This window comes from Pseudophryne corroboree, chromosome 3 (assembly GCF_028390025.1).
Source record: "Pseudophryne corroboree isolate aPseCor3 chromosome 3, aPseCor3.hap2, whole genome shotgun sequence".
Taxonomy (NCBI): domain Eukaryota; kingdom Metazoa; phylum Chordata; class Amphibia; order Anura; family Myobatrachidae; genus Pseudophryne; species Pseudophryne corroboree.
This window is the reverse complement of record NC_086446.1, coordinates 703,370,202-703,385,740: the sequence shown is the minus strand read 5'-3', so window position 1 is coordinate 703,385,740 and position 15,539 is coordinate 703,370,202.

The following is a 15,539-nucleotide window of genomic DNA, read 5'->3' as shown; positions in this document are numbered from 1 at the left end:
TGTACCGAGACAGGGTGATAACAAGGTGCCCTCTTACTGAAACAACCAAAGCCAGGGGCTACTAACTAGCCTAAAACTAAATGTATGTGCGGCTTGCCGCCAAAGGAAAAGAACAACAAAGGAAATGCTGACCACACGCCGACACAATACTTTTGTGTCCCGGCGGTGACAGCATAAGCAGAACACTCTGCAAAACACCAGTGACAGAAATAATAACGGAATACAGCGGCCTAGGCCGACGGACGCGGCAGAGCCGCTACTCACGGAACCGGTACGAATACTGGCAAACGGACAGGAACTCCCAATGCTGCTGACACAGACTCTCAGAACTGGAGGACAGGCAGAATCCCAAACGACAGACCGGTGGACACCAAGAAGCCAGAAACTTGACCAGGCACAGGCAAAGGCACTGGACCTCAGGACAGGAACGCCTCACGGCAGGACACGGGATCAGACACAGGAATCGACACAGGGACTGACACAGGAATCGACACAGGAAGCAGCTCGACTGACACTGCTACACAGGAGCTCAGGAACTAGCAGGAACCAAGCTCAGAACTCAAGCAGACTGGAAACCTAGAAATATCACCAGCGTCTGTGAATTGCACTGAGCCAGCATATAACAGAGAGGCCTAATTAATAATATAATGCAGCTGCCCTGTTCCATGACTCCAAACTGACAAGATGCAATTAGCAGCCAGGTGAGGCTGAACACATGGGAACAAGCTGCTATTACACAGACTCACCAGCGGCAGCAACCAAGAGTATTCTTAAACAGAGCAGCGGGAAATCCTGGCCTGCAAGACAACTTATAAACATAAAATAGGAATGAACCACTACCTGTGGTTCATAACACCTAGAGGCGGCGACTATCTGATCGCTGCTCTGCAAAAAATAGCTAGCGAGCGATCAACTCGAAATGAGGACCCTAGTGCATTAGGAAAGGTGTTTCAACACATGTAACGGCAATCATAAATTAAGAGGGAAGTCCAAGAACAGAGCATTTTGTTCCTTCTGGAATGGGTCATGTTGGGATGTATGTACTGAAATCAGTCGGTACACTGCAGTGTAATGTGTGATCACTTTATTTTCTGGTGTTCTGATCTCAAATCGTGATCTCATGCTACAAATAATAACTATATTGGTCAACATAATACACATATTATACATATATATAATTTATGTCGTGTAGGTTAGTTGGAAAAATAAGAATTTACTTACCGATAATTCTATTTCTCGGAGTCCGTAGTGGATGCTGGGGTTCCTGAAAGGACCATGGGGAATAGCGGCTCCGCAGGAGACAGGGCACAAAAAGTAAAGCTTTAGGATCAGGTGGTGTGCACTGGCTCCTCCCCCTATGACCCTCCTCCAAGCCTCAGTTAGGTACTGTGCCCGGACGAGCGTACACAATAAGGAAGGATTTATGAATCCCGGGTAAGACTCATACCAGCCACACCAATCACACTGTACAACCTGTGATCTGAACCCAGTTAACAGTATGATAACAGCGGAGCCTCTGAAAAGATGGCTCACAACAATAATAACCCGATTTTTGTAACTATGTACAAGTAATGCAGATAATCCGCACTTGGGATGGGCGCCCAGCATCCACTACGGACTCCGAGAAATAGAATTATCGGTAAGTAAATTCTTATTTTCTCTATCGTCCTAGTGGATGCTGGGGTTCCTGAAAGGACCATGGGGATTATACCAAAGCTCCCAAACGGGCGGGAGAGTGCGGATGACTCTGCAGCACCGAATGAGAGAACTCCAGGTCCTCCTTAGCCAGGGTATCAAATTTGTAGGATTTTACAAACGTGTTTGCCCCTGACTAAATAGCTGCTCGGCAAAGTTGTAAAGCCGAGACCCCTCGGGCAGCCGCCCAAGATGAGCCCACCTTCCTTGTGGAATGGGCATTTACATATTTTTGGCTGTGGCAGGCCTGCCACAGAATGTGCAAGCTGAATTGTATTACACATCCAACTAGCAAAAGTCTGCTTAAAAGCAAGAGCACCCAGTTTGTTGGGTGCATACAGGATAACAGCAAGTCAGTTTTCCTGACTCCAGCCGTCCTGGAACCTATATTTTCAGGGCCCTGACGACATCTAGCAACTTGGAGTCCTCCAAGTCCCTAGTAGGCGCAAGACACCACAATAAGCTGGTTCAGGTGAAACACTGACACCACCTTAGGGAGAGAACTGGGGACGAGTCCGCAGCTCTGCCCTGTCCGAATGGACAAACAGATATGGGCTTTTTTGAGAAAAAAACCACCAATTTGACACTCGCCTGGTCCAGGCCAGGTCCAAGAGCATGTTCACTTTTCATGTGAGATGCTTCAAATCCACAGATTTGACTGGTTTTAAACCAATGTGTTTTGAGGAATCCCAGAACTACGTTGAGATCCCACAGTGCCACTGGAGGCACAAAAGGGGGTTGTATATGCAATACTCCCTTGACAAACTTCTGGACTTCAGGAACTGAAGCCAATTCTTTCTGGAAGAAAAATCGACAGGGCCGAAATTTGAACCTTAATGGACCCCAATTTGAGGCCCATAGACACTCCTGTTTGCAAGAAATGCAGGAATCGACCGAGTTGAAATTTCTTCGTGGGGCCTTCCTGGCCTCACACCACGCAACATATTTTCGCCACATGTGGTGATAATGTTGTGCGGTCACCTCCTTTCTGGCTTTGACCAGGGTAGGAATGACCTCTTCCTGAATGCCTTTTCCCTTAGGATCCGGCGTTCCACCGCCATGCCGTCAAACGCAGCTGCGGTAAGTCTTGGAACAGACATGGTACTTGCTGAAACAAGTCCCTTCTTAGCGGCAGAGGCCATAAGTCCTCTGTGAGCATCTCTTGAAGTTCCGGGTACCAAGTCCTTCTTGGCCAATCCGGAGCCATGAGTATAGTTCTTACTCCTCTACGTCTTATAATTCTCAGTACCTTAGGTATGAAAAGCAGAGGATGGAACACATACACCGACTGGTACACCCACGGTGTTACCAGAACGTCCACAGCTATTGCCTGAGGGTCTCTTAACCTGGCGCAATACCTGTCCCGTTTTTTGTTCAGACGGGACGCCATCATGTCCACCTTTGGTAATTCCCAACGGTTTACAATTATGTGGAAAACTTCCCCATGAAGTTCCCACTCTCCCGGGTGGAGGTCGTGCCTACTGAGGAAGTCTGCTTCCCAGTTTCCATTCCCGGAATGAAACACTGCTGACAGTGCTATCACATGATTTTCCGCCCAGCGAAAAGTCCTTGCAGTTTTTGCCACTGCCCTCCTGCTTCTTGTGCCGCCCTGTCTATTTACGTGGGCGACTGCCGTGATGTTTTATCCCACTGGATCAATACCGGCTGACCTTGAAGCAGAGGTCTTGCTAAGCTTAGAGCATTATAAATTTACCCTTAGCTATATTTATGTGGAGAAAAATCTCCAGACTTGATCACACTCCCTGGAAATTTTTTCCTTGTGTGACTGCTCCCCAGCCTCTCGGGCTGGCCTCCGTGGTCACCAACATCCAAAACTGAATGCCGAATCTGCGGCCCTCTAGAAGATGAGCACTCTGTAACCACCACAGGAGAGACACCCTTGTCCTTGGATATAGGGTTATCCGCTGATGCATCTGAAGATGCGATCCGGACCATTTGTCCAGCAGATCCCACTGAAAAGTTCTTGCATGAAATCTGCCGACTGGAATTGCTTCGAAGGAAGTCACCATTTTTTTACCATGGCCCTTGTGCAATGATGCACTGATTTTAGGAGGTTCCTGACTAGCTCGGATAACTCCCTGGCTTTCTCTTCCGGGAGAAACACCTTTTTCTGGACTGTGTCCAGAATCATCCCTAAGCACAGGAGACTTGTTGTCGGGATCAGCTGCGATTTTGGAATATTTAGAATCCACCCCTGCTGTTGTAACAGTATCCGAGATAGTGCTACTCCGACCTCCAACTGTTCCCTGGACTTTGCCCTTATCAGGAGATCGTCCAAGTAAGGGATAATTAAGACGCCTTTTCTTCGAAGAAGAACCATCATTTCGGCCATTACCTTGGTAAAGACCCGGGGTGCCGTAGACAATCCAAACGGCAGCGTCTGAAACTGATAGTGACAGTTCTGTACCACGAACCTGAGGTACCCTTAGTGATAAGGGCAAATTTGGGACATGGAGGTAAGCATCCCTGATGTCTCGGGACACCAGATAGTCCCCTTCTTCCCGGTTCGTTATCACTGCTCTGAGTGACTCCATCTTGATTTGAACCTTTGTAAGTGTTCAAATTTTTTTAGATTTAGAATAGGTCTCACCTAGCCTTCTGGCTTCAGTACCACAATATAGTGTGGAATAATACCCCCTTTTCTTGTTGTAGGAGGGGTAATTTAATTATCACCTGCTGGGAATACAGCTCGTGAATTTTTTTCCCATACTGCCTCCTTGTCGGAGGGAGACCTTGGTAAAGCAGACTTCAGGAGCCTGCGCAGGGGAAACGTCTCGACATTCCAAACTGTACCCCTGGGATACTACTTGTAGGATCCAGGGGTCCTGTACGGTCTCAGCGTCATGCTGAGAGCTTGTCAGAAGCGGTGGAACGCTTCTGTTCCTGGGAATGGGCTGCCTGCTGCAGTCTTCTTCCCTTTCCTCTATCCCTGGGCAGATATGACTCTTATAGGGACGAAAGGACTGAAGCTGAAAAGACGGTGTCTTTTTCTGCAGAGATGTGACTTAGGGTAAAAACGGTGGATTTTCCAGCAGTTGCCGTGGCCACCAGGTCCGATGGACCGACCCCAAATAACTCCTCTTCCTTTATACGGCAATACACCTTTGTGCCGTTTGGAATCTGCATCACTTGACCACTGTCGTGTCCATAAACATCTTCTGGCAGATATGGACATCGCACTTACTCTTGATGCCAGAGTGCAAATATCCCTCTGTGCATCTCGCATATATAGAAATACATCCTTTAAATGCTCTATAGTCAATAAAATACTGTCCCTGTCAAGGGTATCAATATTTTTAGTCAGGGAATCCGACCAAGCCACCCCAGCTCTGCACATCCAGGCTGAGGCGATCGCTGGTCGCAGTATAACACCAGTATGTGTGTATATACTTTTTATGATATTTTTTTTTTTTTTTTTTTCCAGCCTCCTGTCAGCTGGCTCCTTGAGGACGGCCCTATCTATAGACGGTACCGCCACTTGTTCTGATAAGCGTGTGAGCGCCTTATCCACCCTAAGGGGTGTTTCCCAACGCGCCCTAACTTCTGGCGGGAAAGGGTATACCGCCCATATTTTCTATCGGGGGGAACCCACGCATCATCACACACTTCATTTAATTTATCTGATTCAGGAAAAACTACGGTAGTTTTTTCACATCCCACATAATACCCTCTTTTGTGGTACTTGTAGTATCAGAAATATGTAACACCTCCTTCATTGCCCTTAACGTGTGGCCCTAATAAGGAATACGTTTGTTTATTCACCGTCGACACTGGATTCAGTGTCCCTGTCTGTGTCTGTGTCGACCGACTAAAGTAAACGGGCGTTTTAAAACCCCTGACGGTGTTTTTGAGACGTCTGGACCGGTACTAATTGTTTGTCGGCCGTCTCATGTCGTCAACCGACCTTGGCGCGTGTTGACATTATCACGTAATTCCTAAATAAGCCATCCATTCCGGTGTCGACTCCCTAGAGAGTGACATCACCATTACAGGCAATTGCTCCGCCTCCTCACCAACATCGTCCTCATACATGTCGACACACGCGTACCGACACACAGCACACACACAGGGAATGCTCTGATAGAGGACAGGACCTACTAGCCCTTTGGAGAGACAGAGGGAGAGTTTGCCAGCACACACCAAAAACGCTATAATTATATAGGGACAACCTTATATAAGTGTTTTCCCTTATAGCATCTTTTTTATATATTTCTAACGCCAAATTAGTGCCCCCCCTCTCTGTTTTAACCCTGTTTCTGTAGTGCAGTGCAGGGGAGAGCCTGGGAGCCTTCCCTCCAGCCTTTCTGTGAGGGAAAATGGCGCTGTGTGCTGAGGAGATAGGCCCCGCCCCTTTTTCGGCGGCCTCGTCTCCCGCTCTTAACGGATTCTGGCAGGGGTTAAATATCTCCATATAGCCCCCGGAGGCTATATGTGAGGTATTTTTAGCCAAAAAAGGTTTTCATTTGCCTCCCAGGGCGCCCCCCTCCCAGCGCCCTGCACCCTCAGTGACTGCCGTGTGAAGTGTGCTGAGAGGAAAATGGCGCACAGCTGCAGTGCTGTGCGCTACCTTAAGAAGACTGAGGAGTCTTCTGCCGCCGATTCTGGACCTCTTCTCGTTTCAGCATCTGCAAGGGGGCCGGCGGCGAGGCTCCGGTGACCATCCAGGCTGTACCTGTGATCGTCCCTCTGGAGCTAATGTCCAGTAGCCAAGAAGCCAATCCATCCTGCACGCAGGTGAGTTCACTTCTTCTCCCCTAAGTCCCTCGTTGCAGTGATCCTGTTGCCAGCAGGACTCACTGTAAAATAAAAAACCTAAGCTAAACTTTTCTAAGCAGCTCTTTAGGAGAGCCACCTAGATTGCACCCTTCTCGGCCGGGCACAAAAATCTAACTGAGGCTTGGAGGAGGGTCATAGGGGGAGGAGCCAGTGCACACCACCTGATCCTAAAGCTTTACTTTTTGTGCCCTGTCTCCTGCGGAGCCGCTATTCCCCATGGTCCTTTCAGGAACCCCAGCATCCACTAGGACGATAGAGAAATGTAGGTAATGCTGGTCTGCCCTCCTTATGTTGTGGAACTGGCGGTTCCCTCTATGAAGAAAAGGCGGCACTCCACGGACAAGTCTGTGGAGTGTAAATGAAGAAGCTGATGGCACTCAAGACAAGCAGACACAGTATTACGGTGTTGTTATATAAACATATATATATATATATATATATATATATATGTAAAAGGGAGGGATAGGGGTACCGGCGACAGGTGTAGCTAAAACAAGATTTAAATATGCCAAAACAATTTTTAAGAGCCAAAAGGATGTAAAATTATAAAAAAGTTTTAATATACACGAGAGTAAAAAAAGTTCTAAAATACAAGTAAAAATACGGAAAAAACATTAAAGGATAGGAGATCAAACTTAGCTTAAAATCAGTAGGAGGTCAGTACAGGAAATCCAACGCGTTTCGTCTCATCAGACTTCTTCAAAGGGTATAAATATAATTCATATAATATAAATATAATTCATATAAGAACATTCTTTTAGTCCTTCTCGTGAGTCCAATATTTAAAGTGCCTAGAAAAGTCGACCGTTCTGGGACGGCCAGCTCCTTGCTTGTCAAGCGCACCCGCTCCTTAAAATCTGTAACAAAAATAAAACAATATCACCTCCTAGTGCAAATAACGTAGTGTGATCACCACAATAGTGAATTAGGGTACAATTAGTATGGCCAACACAGGATAACCTGTAATATGAATAGCCATGTTAAAGCTGGATGAAATGTGTGTGTGTATATTGAGTTTAAAAGCAGTAGCATATGGGGGATACACCTTACTCATATTACAGGATATCCTGTGTCGGCCATATTGGAGGTACTAATTGTGCTAATTGTTAGCCCTATATAAACTCTATTTGGTAGAAGACCAGTTATTACCCCTGATGAAGTCAGGAGGTGAGGACACTTGCTTCACCTGGACGAAACGCATTGGGTATCCATGGCTTGATGATAATTCTCAGATAAGCAAAAACCTTTTCTAACTGATGTATGAGCAACTATTAGCATTGGTGTAGTGTTTCCAGTGTTTTTTAACTGTTTTACACTATGTACGTTTTTTTTTCTATTTTTTAAATGTTTTTATGCATTCTGGATCTTCATTAAATATATGGAAAAAGTCCTGGTGATGTCAGCAACACTTTGTGGATAAAGAGTGTGAAATAAGCTATTCTTGATTGATTATATGGTATGGGTTCACTTATTCCCCCTAATACACTATTATGGTGATGACACTACATTATTTGCACTAGGAGACGCCCTAGTTTTATTTTTGTTTATATATATATATATATATATATATACACACACACACACACACACACACACACACACACACACACACACACAGAGAAATGGTGGTGCAGGGCGCTAACTTCCTTTATAAGTACCAACTTTATACTCAGTCCCACAAAAGTCTCTACAAAATGTCCAAGGTGTGTGGAATAATTTTGCACTCCCCTATGTGCAGGGTGGCAACAACAACGCCAAAGGGTCGTTTGTTCATTCGGTTATGAATGGGATCTATAGAAAGGGTGAATGGCACCCTCTACTGGAGTAATTAGTGAACACTAGCAAATGAATAGTACCATGTAAGGTGGACTTAGCCACTCTTCATATGCCTGTGTCCTGTTTTAGGGGTGGAACCAACCCTCTGATCTTTACCAATCAGAAGATCTTCCCCGATATGCAGTGACTACATCTCCCAATTCTATCAATCAATAGATAAGTGGCAGAGAAAAGAACTACAATAGAGTAATACCATTAAAATGCAGTTTATTCAAAGTTTAAAAAAATGCCTAACCTTAACTGTCCCGTCCCCCCCCCACAGCCTAACCCTAGCTGTTCCCTCCTACAGCCTAACCCTAACCGTTAACTCCCACAGCCATTCCCTCTAGCAGCCAACCCTAACTGTCCCCTCCCCCAGTCTAACCCTAACTGTTCCCTCCTGCAACCTAACCCTAACCGTTAACTCCCACAGCCTAACCCTAGCCTTTTCCTCCTGCAGCGGCCTAACCCTAACCATTCCCTCCCGCAGCACAAACACCCCCTAGTGCATAACCCTAACCCCAATCCTATCCCCTCTTAGTTGTCTCATTTCTAGTGTAAACATATCTAACCATCATTGCATATAATGAATGTGTTCTCACATCATTACTTTATTAGGAAAACATATCTATTATAAAGGAATAATACACACCGGGAACATGGCAGTAGACAGTGTGGCCGGATCCAGGTAATGGAGAGCATAGCCTAAAGTAAGTGGGCGTGGCCAGGCCTCCTTGCAAAAAAATCTAAGCAAAAAATAGTGATGCCACGTGCTCTACTGGGAGGCACCGTTGTCCACCCCAGCCAGCTGCAGATCAGGAGGGGGACATGATCAGTGCGATTTCTACCTCCCCCCCAAACTGCCACACTGATAGAGGAGGCCGCTGCTGCTGCTGCTCTAAAGCCTCCCAGTCCCCACACACTGCAGCCCAGGATGGGGACATGTAAAAGTGAGCCAACAGGTAAGGGGAATGGAGGAGAGGATGAGCAGCGGAACCAGACCCCTCCATCGGGCCTGGGTAATTAGCACCTGCTCCACCCACTCGTTTCTCAGCGCCACTGGCTGGGAACTCCCCGGTGACTTCTGATAGCCTTAAAAGTTTCATTAAGGAAAGATTATACCACATTTTACTGTGTTTCTCCTTTTTAGGATATTGGTGGTCATTCCGAGTTGTTCACTTGCTAGCAGATTTTAGTAGCATTGCAAACGCTAGGCCGCCGCCCTCTGGGAGTGTATCTTAGCCTAGCAGAATAGTGAACGAAAGATTAGCAGAACTGCAACTAAATAATTCCTTGCAGTTTCTGAGTAGCTCCCGGCCTATTCCTAGACTGCGATCACCTCAGTCCGTTTAGTTCCTGGTTTGACGTCACAAACACGCCCTGCGTTCGGCCAGCCACTCCCCCGTTTCTCCAGCCACTCCCGCATTTTTCCCTGACACGTCTGCGTTTTTTAGCACACTCCCGGAAAACGCGCAATTACCACCCAGAAATGCCCCTTTCCTGTCAATCATTCACCGATCAGCAGTGCGACAGAAAAGCGCAGCAGGAACACCAGCAAAACTGCTAAGTTTTTAGTTAAATAACTAAGCGCATGCGCCCTGCGTACCATGTGCATGCGCATTTAGCAGCAAATCACAGCATAGCGAAAATCGGCAACGAGCGAACAACTCGGAATGACCACCATCGCTGCTATGAAAACTGATTTTACTCCTGAATGAATCTAAATTAATTAATTTAATTCCATATAGACATTCATATGGAAGCTGATAATAAGAATTTACTTACCGATAATTCTATTTCTCGGAGTCCGTAGTGGATGCTGGGGTTCCTGAAAGGACCATGGGGAATAGCGGCTCCGCAGGAGACAGGGCACAAAAAAGTAAAGCTTTACTAGGTCAGGTGGTGTGCACTGGCTCCTCCCCCTATGACCCTCCTCCAGACTCCAGTTAGGTACTGTGCCCGGACGAGCATACACAATAAGGGAGGCATTTTGAATCCCGGGTAAGACTCATACCAGCCACACCAATCACACCGTACAACTTGTGATCTAAACCCAGTTAACAGTATGACAACAGAAAGGGCCTCTTAAAGATGGCTCCTTAACAATAACCCGAATTAGTTAACAATAACTATGTACAAGTATTGCAGATAATCCGCACTTGGGATGGGCGCCCAGCATCCACTACGGACTCCGAGAAATAGAATTATCGGTAAGTAAATTCTTATTTTCTCTATCGTCCTAAGTGGATGCTGGGGTTCCTGAAAGGACCATGGGGATTATACCAAAGCTCCCAAACGGGCGGGAGAGTGCGGATGACTCTGCAGCACCGAATGAGAGAACTCCAGGTCCTCCTTTGCCAGGGTATCAAATTTGTAAAATTTTACAAACGTGTTCTCCCCCGACCACGTAGCTGCTCGGCAGAGTTGTAATGCCGAGACCCCTCGGGCAGCCGCCCAAGATGAGCCCACCTTCCTTGTGGAGTGGGCTTTTACAGTTTTAGGCTGTGGCAGGCCTGCCACAGAATGTGCAAGTTGAATTGTGTTACAAATCCAACGAGCAATCGACTGCTTAGAAGCAGGTGCGCCCAACTTGTTGGGTGCATACAATATAAACAGCGAGTCAGATTTTCTGACTCCAGCCGTCCTTGCAATGTATATTTTTAAGGCTCTGACAACGTCCAACAACTTGGAGTCCTCCAAGTCGCTAGTGGCCGCAGGCACCACAATAGGTTGGTTCAGATGAAATGCTGATACCACTTTAGGGAGAAAATGCGGACGAGTCCGCAGTTCTGCCCTATCCGAATGGAAGATTAGATAAGGACTTTTATAAGATAAAGCCGCCAATTCAGATACTCTCCTGGCAGAGGCCAGGGCTAGTAACATAGTCACTTTCAATGTGAGATATTTCAAATCCACCTTTTTCAATGGTTCAAACCAATGGGATTTGAGGAAATCTAAAACTACATTTAGATCCCACGGTGCCACCGGAGGCACCACAGGAGGCTGTATATGCAGTACTCCCTTGACAAAAGTCTGGACCTCAGGGACAGAGGCCAATTCTTTTTGGAAGAATATTGACAGGGCCGAAATTTGAACCTTAATGGATCCCAATTTGAGACCCATAGATAATCCTGATTGCAGGAAATGTAGGAAACGACCCAGTTGGAATTCCTCCGTCGGAACCCTCCGATCCTCGCACCACGCTACATATTTTCGCCAAATGCGGTGATAATGTTTCACGGTGACTTCCTTCCGTGCCTTAATCAAGGTAGGAATGACTTCTTCTGGAATGCCTTTCCCTTTTAGGATCTGGCGTTCAACCGCCATGCCGTCAAACGCAGCCGCGGTAAGTCTTGAAAAAGACAGGGACCCTGCTGTAGCAGGTCCCTTCTCAGAGGTAGAGGCCACGGTTCGTCCGTGAGCATCTCTTGAAGTTCCGGATACCAAGTCCTTCTCGGCCAATCCGGAACCACTAGTATTGTTCTTACTCTTCTTTGCCGTATGATCTTCAATACCTTTGGTATGAGCGGCAGAGGAGGAAACACATACACTGACTGGTACACCCAAGGAGTTACCAGTGCGTCCACAGCTATTGCCTGTGGATCTCTTGACCTGGCGCAATATTTGTCCAGTTTCTTGTTGAGGCGAGACGCCATCATGTCTACAATTGGTCTTTCCCAACGGTCTATTAACATGTTGAAGACTTCTGGATGTAGACCCCACTCTCCCGGATGAAGATCGTGTCTGCTGAGGAAGTCTGCTTCCCAGTTGTCCACGCCCGGGATGAACACTGCTGACAGTGCTATCACGTGATTCTCCGCCCAGCGAAGAATCTTGGCAGCTTCTGCCATTGCACTCCTGCTTCTTGTGCCGCCCTGCCTGTTTACATGGGCGACCGCCGTGATGTTGTCCGACTGAATCAACACCGGCTTTCCTTGCAGGAGAAGTTCCGCCTGGCTTAGAGCATTGTAGATTGCTCTTAGTTCCAGAATGTTTATGTGAAGAGACTTTTCCAGACTCGTCCATACTCCCTGGAAGTTTCTTCCTTGTGTGACTGCTCCCCAGCCTCTCAGGCTGGCGTCCGTGGTCACCAGGATCCAATCCTGAATGCCGAATCTGCGGCCTTCTAATAGGTGAGCCTTCTGCAACCACCACAGAAGTGACACCCTTGTCTTTGGTGACAGGGTTATTCGCAGGTGCATCTGCAGATGCGACCCTGACCATTTGTCCAACAGATCCCTTTGGAATATTCTTGCATGGAATCTGCCGAATGGAATTGCTTCGTAAGAAGCCACCATTTTTCCCAGGACTCTTGTGCATTGATGTACTGACACTTTTCCTGGTTTTAGGAGGTTCCTGACCAGATCGGATAACTCCTTGGCTTTTTCCTCTGGAAGGAAAACCTTTTTCTGAACCGTGTCCAGAATCATTCCTAGGAACAGCAGACGAGTTGTCGGGATTAAATGGGATTTTGGAATATTCAGAATCCACCCGTGTTGTCTTAGCACCTCTTGAGATAGTGCTAAAGCTGTCTCCAGCTGTTCTCTGGACCTTGCCCTTATTAGGAGATCGTCCCAGTATGGGATAACTAATACGCCTTTTCTTCGAAGAAGAATCATCATCTCGGCCATTACCTTGGTAAAGACCCGAGGCGCCGTGGACAATCCGAACGGCAGCGTCTGAAACTGATAGTGACAGTTTTGAACAATGAACCTGAGGTACCCCTGGTGTGCGGGGTAAATCGGAACGTGTAGATACGCATCCTTGATGTCCAAGGATACCATAAAGTCCCCTTCTTCCAGGTTCGCTATCACTGCTCTGAGTGACTCCATCTTGAACTTGAACTTTTTTATGTAGAGGTTCAAGGACTTCAGATTTAGAATAGGCCTTACCGAGCCATCCGGCTTCGGTACCACAAATAGAGTGGAATAATACCCCTTTCCTTGTTGTAATAGGGGTACTTTGACTATCACCTGCTGAGCGTACAGCTTGTGAATGGCTTCCAACACCCTCTCCCTTTCGGAAGAGACGGTTGGTAAGGCAGACTTCAGGAAACGATGAGGAGGATCCGTCTCTAATTCCAACCTGTACCCCTGAGATATTATCTGCAGGATCCAGGGGTCTACCTGCGAGTGAGCCCACTGCGCGCTGTAATTTTTGAGACGGCCCCCCACTGTCCCCGAGTCCGCTTGAGAGGCCCCAGCGTCATGCTGAGGTTTTTGCAGGAGCCGGGGAGGGCTTCTGTTCCTGGGAAGGAGCTGCCTGTTGGTGTCTCTTCCCTCTTCCTCTGCCTCGTGGCAGGTACGACAAGCCCTTTGCTCTCTTATTTTTGTAGGAGCGAAAAGGCTGCGGTTGAAAGGTCGGTGCCTTTCTCTGTTGGGGAGTGACTTGAGGTAAAAAAGTGGATTTCCCGGCAGTAGCCGTGGCCACCAAGTCTGATAGACCAACTCCAAATAACTCCTCCCCTTTATACGGCAAAACCTCCATGTGACGTTTTGAATCCGCATCGCCTGTCCACTGTCGTGTCCATAAGGCTCTTCTGGCTGAAATGGACATAGCACTCACCCGAGATGCCAGTGTGCAAATATCCCTCTGTGCATCACGCATATAGATAAATGCATCCTTTATTTGTTCTAACGACAGTAAAACATTGTCCCTATCTAGGGTATCAATATTTTCAATCAGGAATTCTGACCAAACTACTCCAGCACTGCACATCCAGGCAGTTGCTATAGCTGGTCGTAGTATAACACCTGCATGTGTGTATATATTCTTTTGAATAACTTCCATCTTTCTATCTGATGGATCCTTAAGTGCGGCCGTCTCAGTAGAGGGTAACGCCACTTGTTTGGATAAGCGTGTGAGCGCCTTGTCCACCTTAGGGGGTGTTTCCCAGCGCGCCCTAACCTCTGGCGGGAAAGGGTATAATGCCAATAACTTTTTTGAAATTATCAACTTTTTATCAGGAGCAACCCACGCTTCATCACACACGTCATTTAATTCTTCTGATTCAGGAAAAACTGTTTGTAGTTTTTTCACACCATACATAATACCCTGTTTTACGGTATCTGTAGTATCAGCTAAATGTAACGTCTCCTTCATTGCCAAAATCATATAACGTGTGGCCCTACTGGAAAATACGTTTGAATTTCTACCGTCGTCACTGGAATCAGTGCCCGTGTCTGGGTCTGTGTCGACCGACTGAGGCAAAGGGCGTTTTACAGCCCCTGACGGTGTTTGAGGCGCCTGGACAGGCATTAATTGATTGTCCGGCCGCCTCATGTCCTCAACTGACTGTTTAAGGGAAGATAAACCATCACGTAATTCCACAAATAAAGGCATCCATTCTGGTGTCGACCCCCTGGGGGGTGACATCTGCATATTTGGCAATTGCTCCGCCTCCACACCAATATCGTCCTCATACATGTCGACACCACGTACCGACACACACCGCAAACTCACAGGGAATGCTCTAATGAAGACAGGACCCACTAGCCCTTTTGGGGAGACAGAGGGAGAGTCTGCCAGCACACACCACAAAGCGCTATATATACAAGGGATATCCTTATATTAAGTGCTCCCTTATAGCTGCTTTAATATATATATATATAGCCATTAATGTGCCCCCCCTCTCTGTTTTACCCTGTTTCTGTAGTGCAGTGCAGGGGAGAGACCTGGGAGCCGTTCTGACCAGCGGAGCTGTGACAGAAAATGGCGCCGTGTGCTGAGGAGATAGGCCCCGCCCCTTTTTCGGCGGGTTCTTCTCCCGCTATTTTTCCAGTCAGGCAGGGGTTAAATATCTCCATATAGCCCCTATGGGCTATATGTGAGGTATTTTTAGCCTTGTATAAGGTTTATATTTGCCTCTCAGAGCGCCCCCCCCCAGCGCTCTGCACCCTCAGTGACTGCCCAGTGAAGTGTGCTGAGAGGAAAATGGCGCACAGCTGCAGTGCTGTGCGCTACCTTATGAAGACTGAGGAGTCTTCAGCCGCCGGTTTCCGGACCTCTTCACGCTTCAGCATCTGCAAGGGGGTCGGCGGCGCGGCTCCGGGACCGGACTCCACGGCTGGGCCTGTGTTCGATCCCTCTGGAGCTAATGGTGTCCAGTAGCCAAGCAGCAAATCCACTCTGCATGCAGGTGAGTTTACTACTTTCCCCCTAAGTCCCACGTTGCAGTGATCCTGTTGCCAGCAGGACTCACTGTAAAGAAAAAAAACCTAAACTAAACTTTC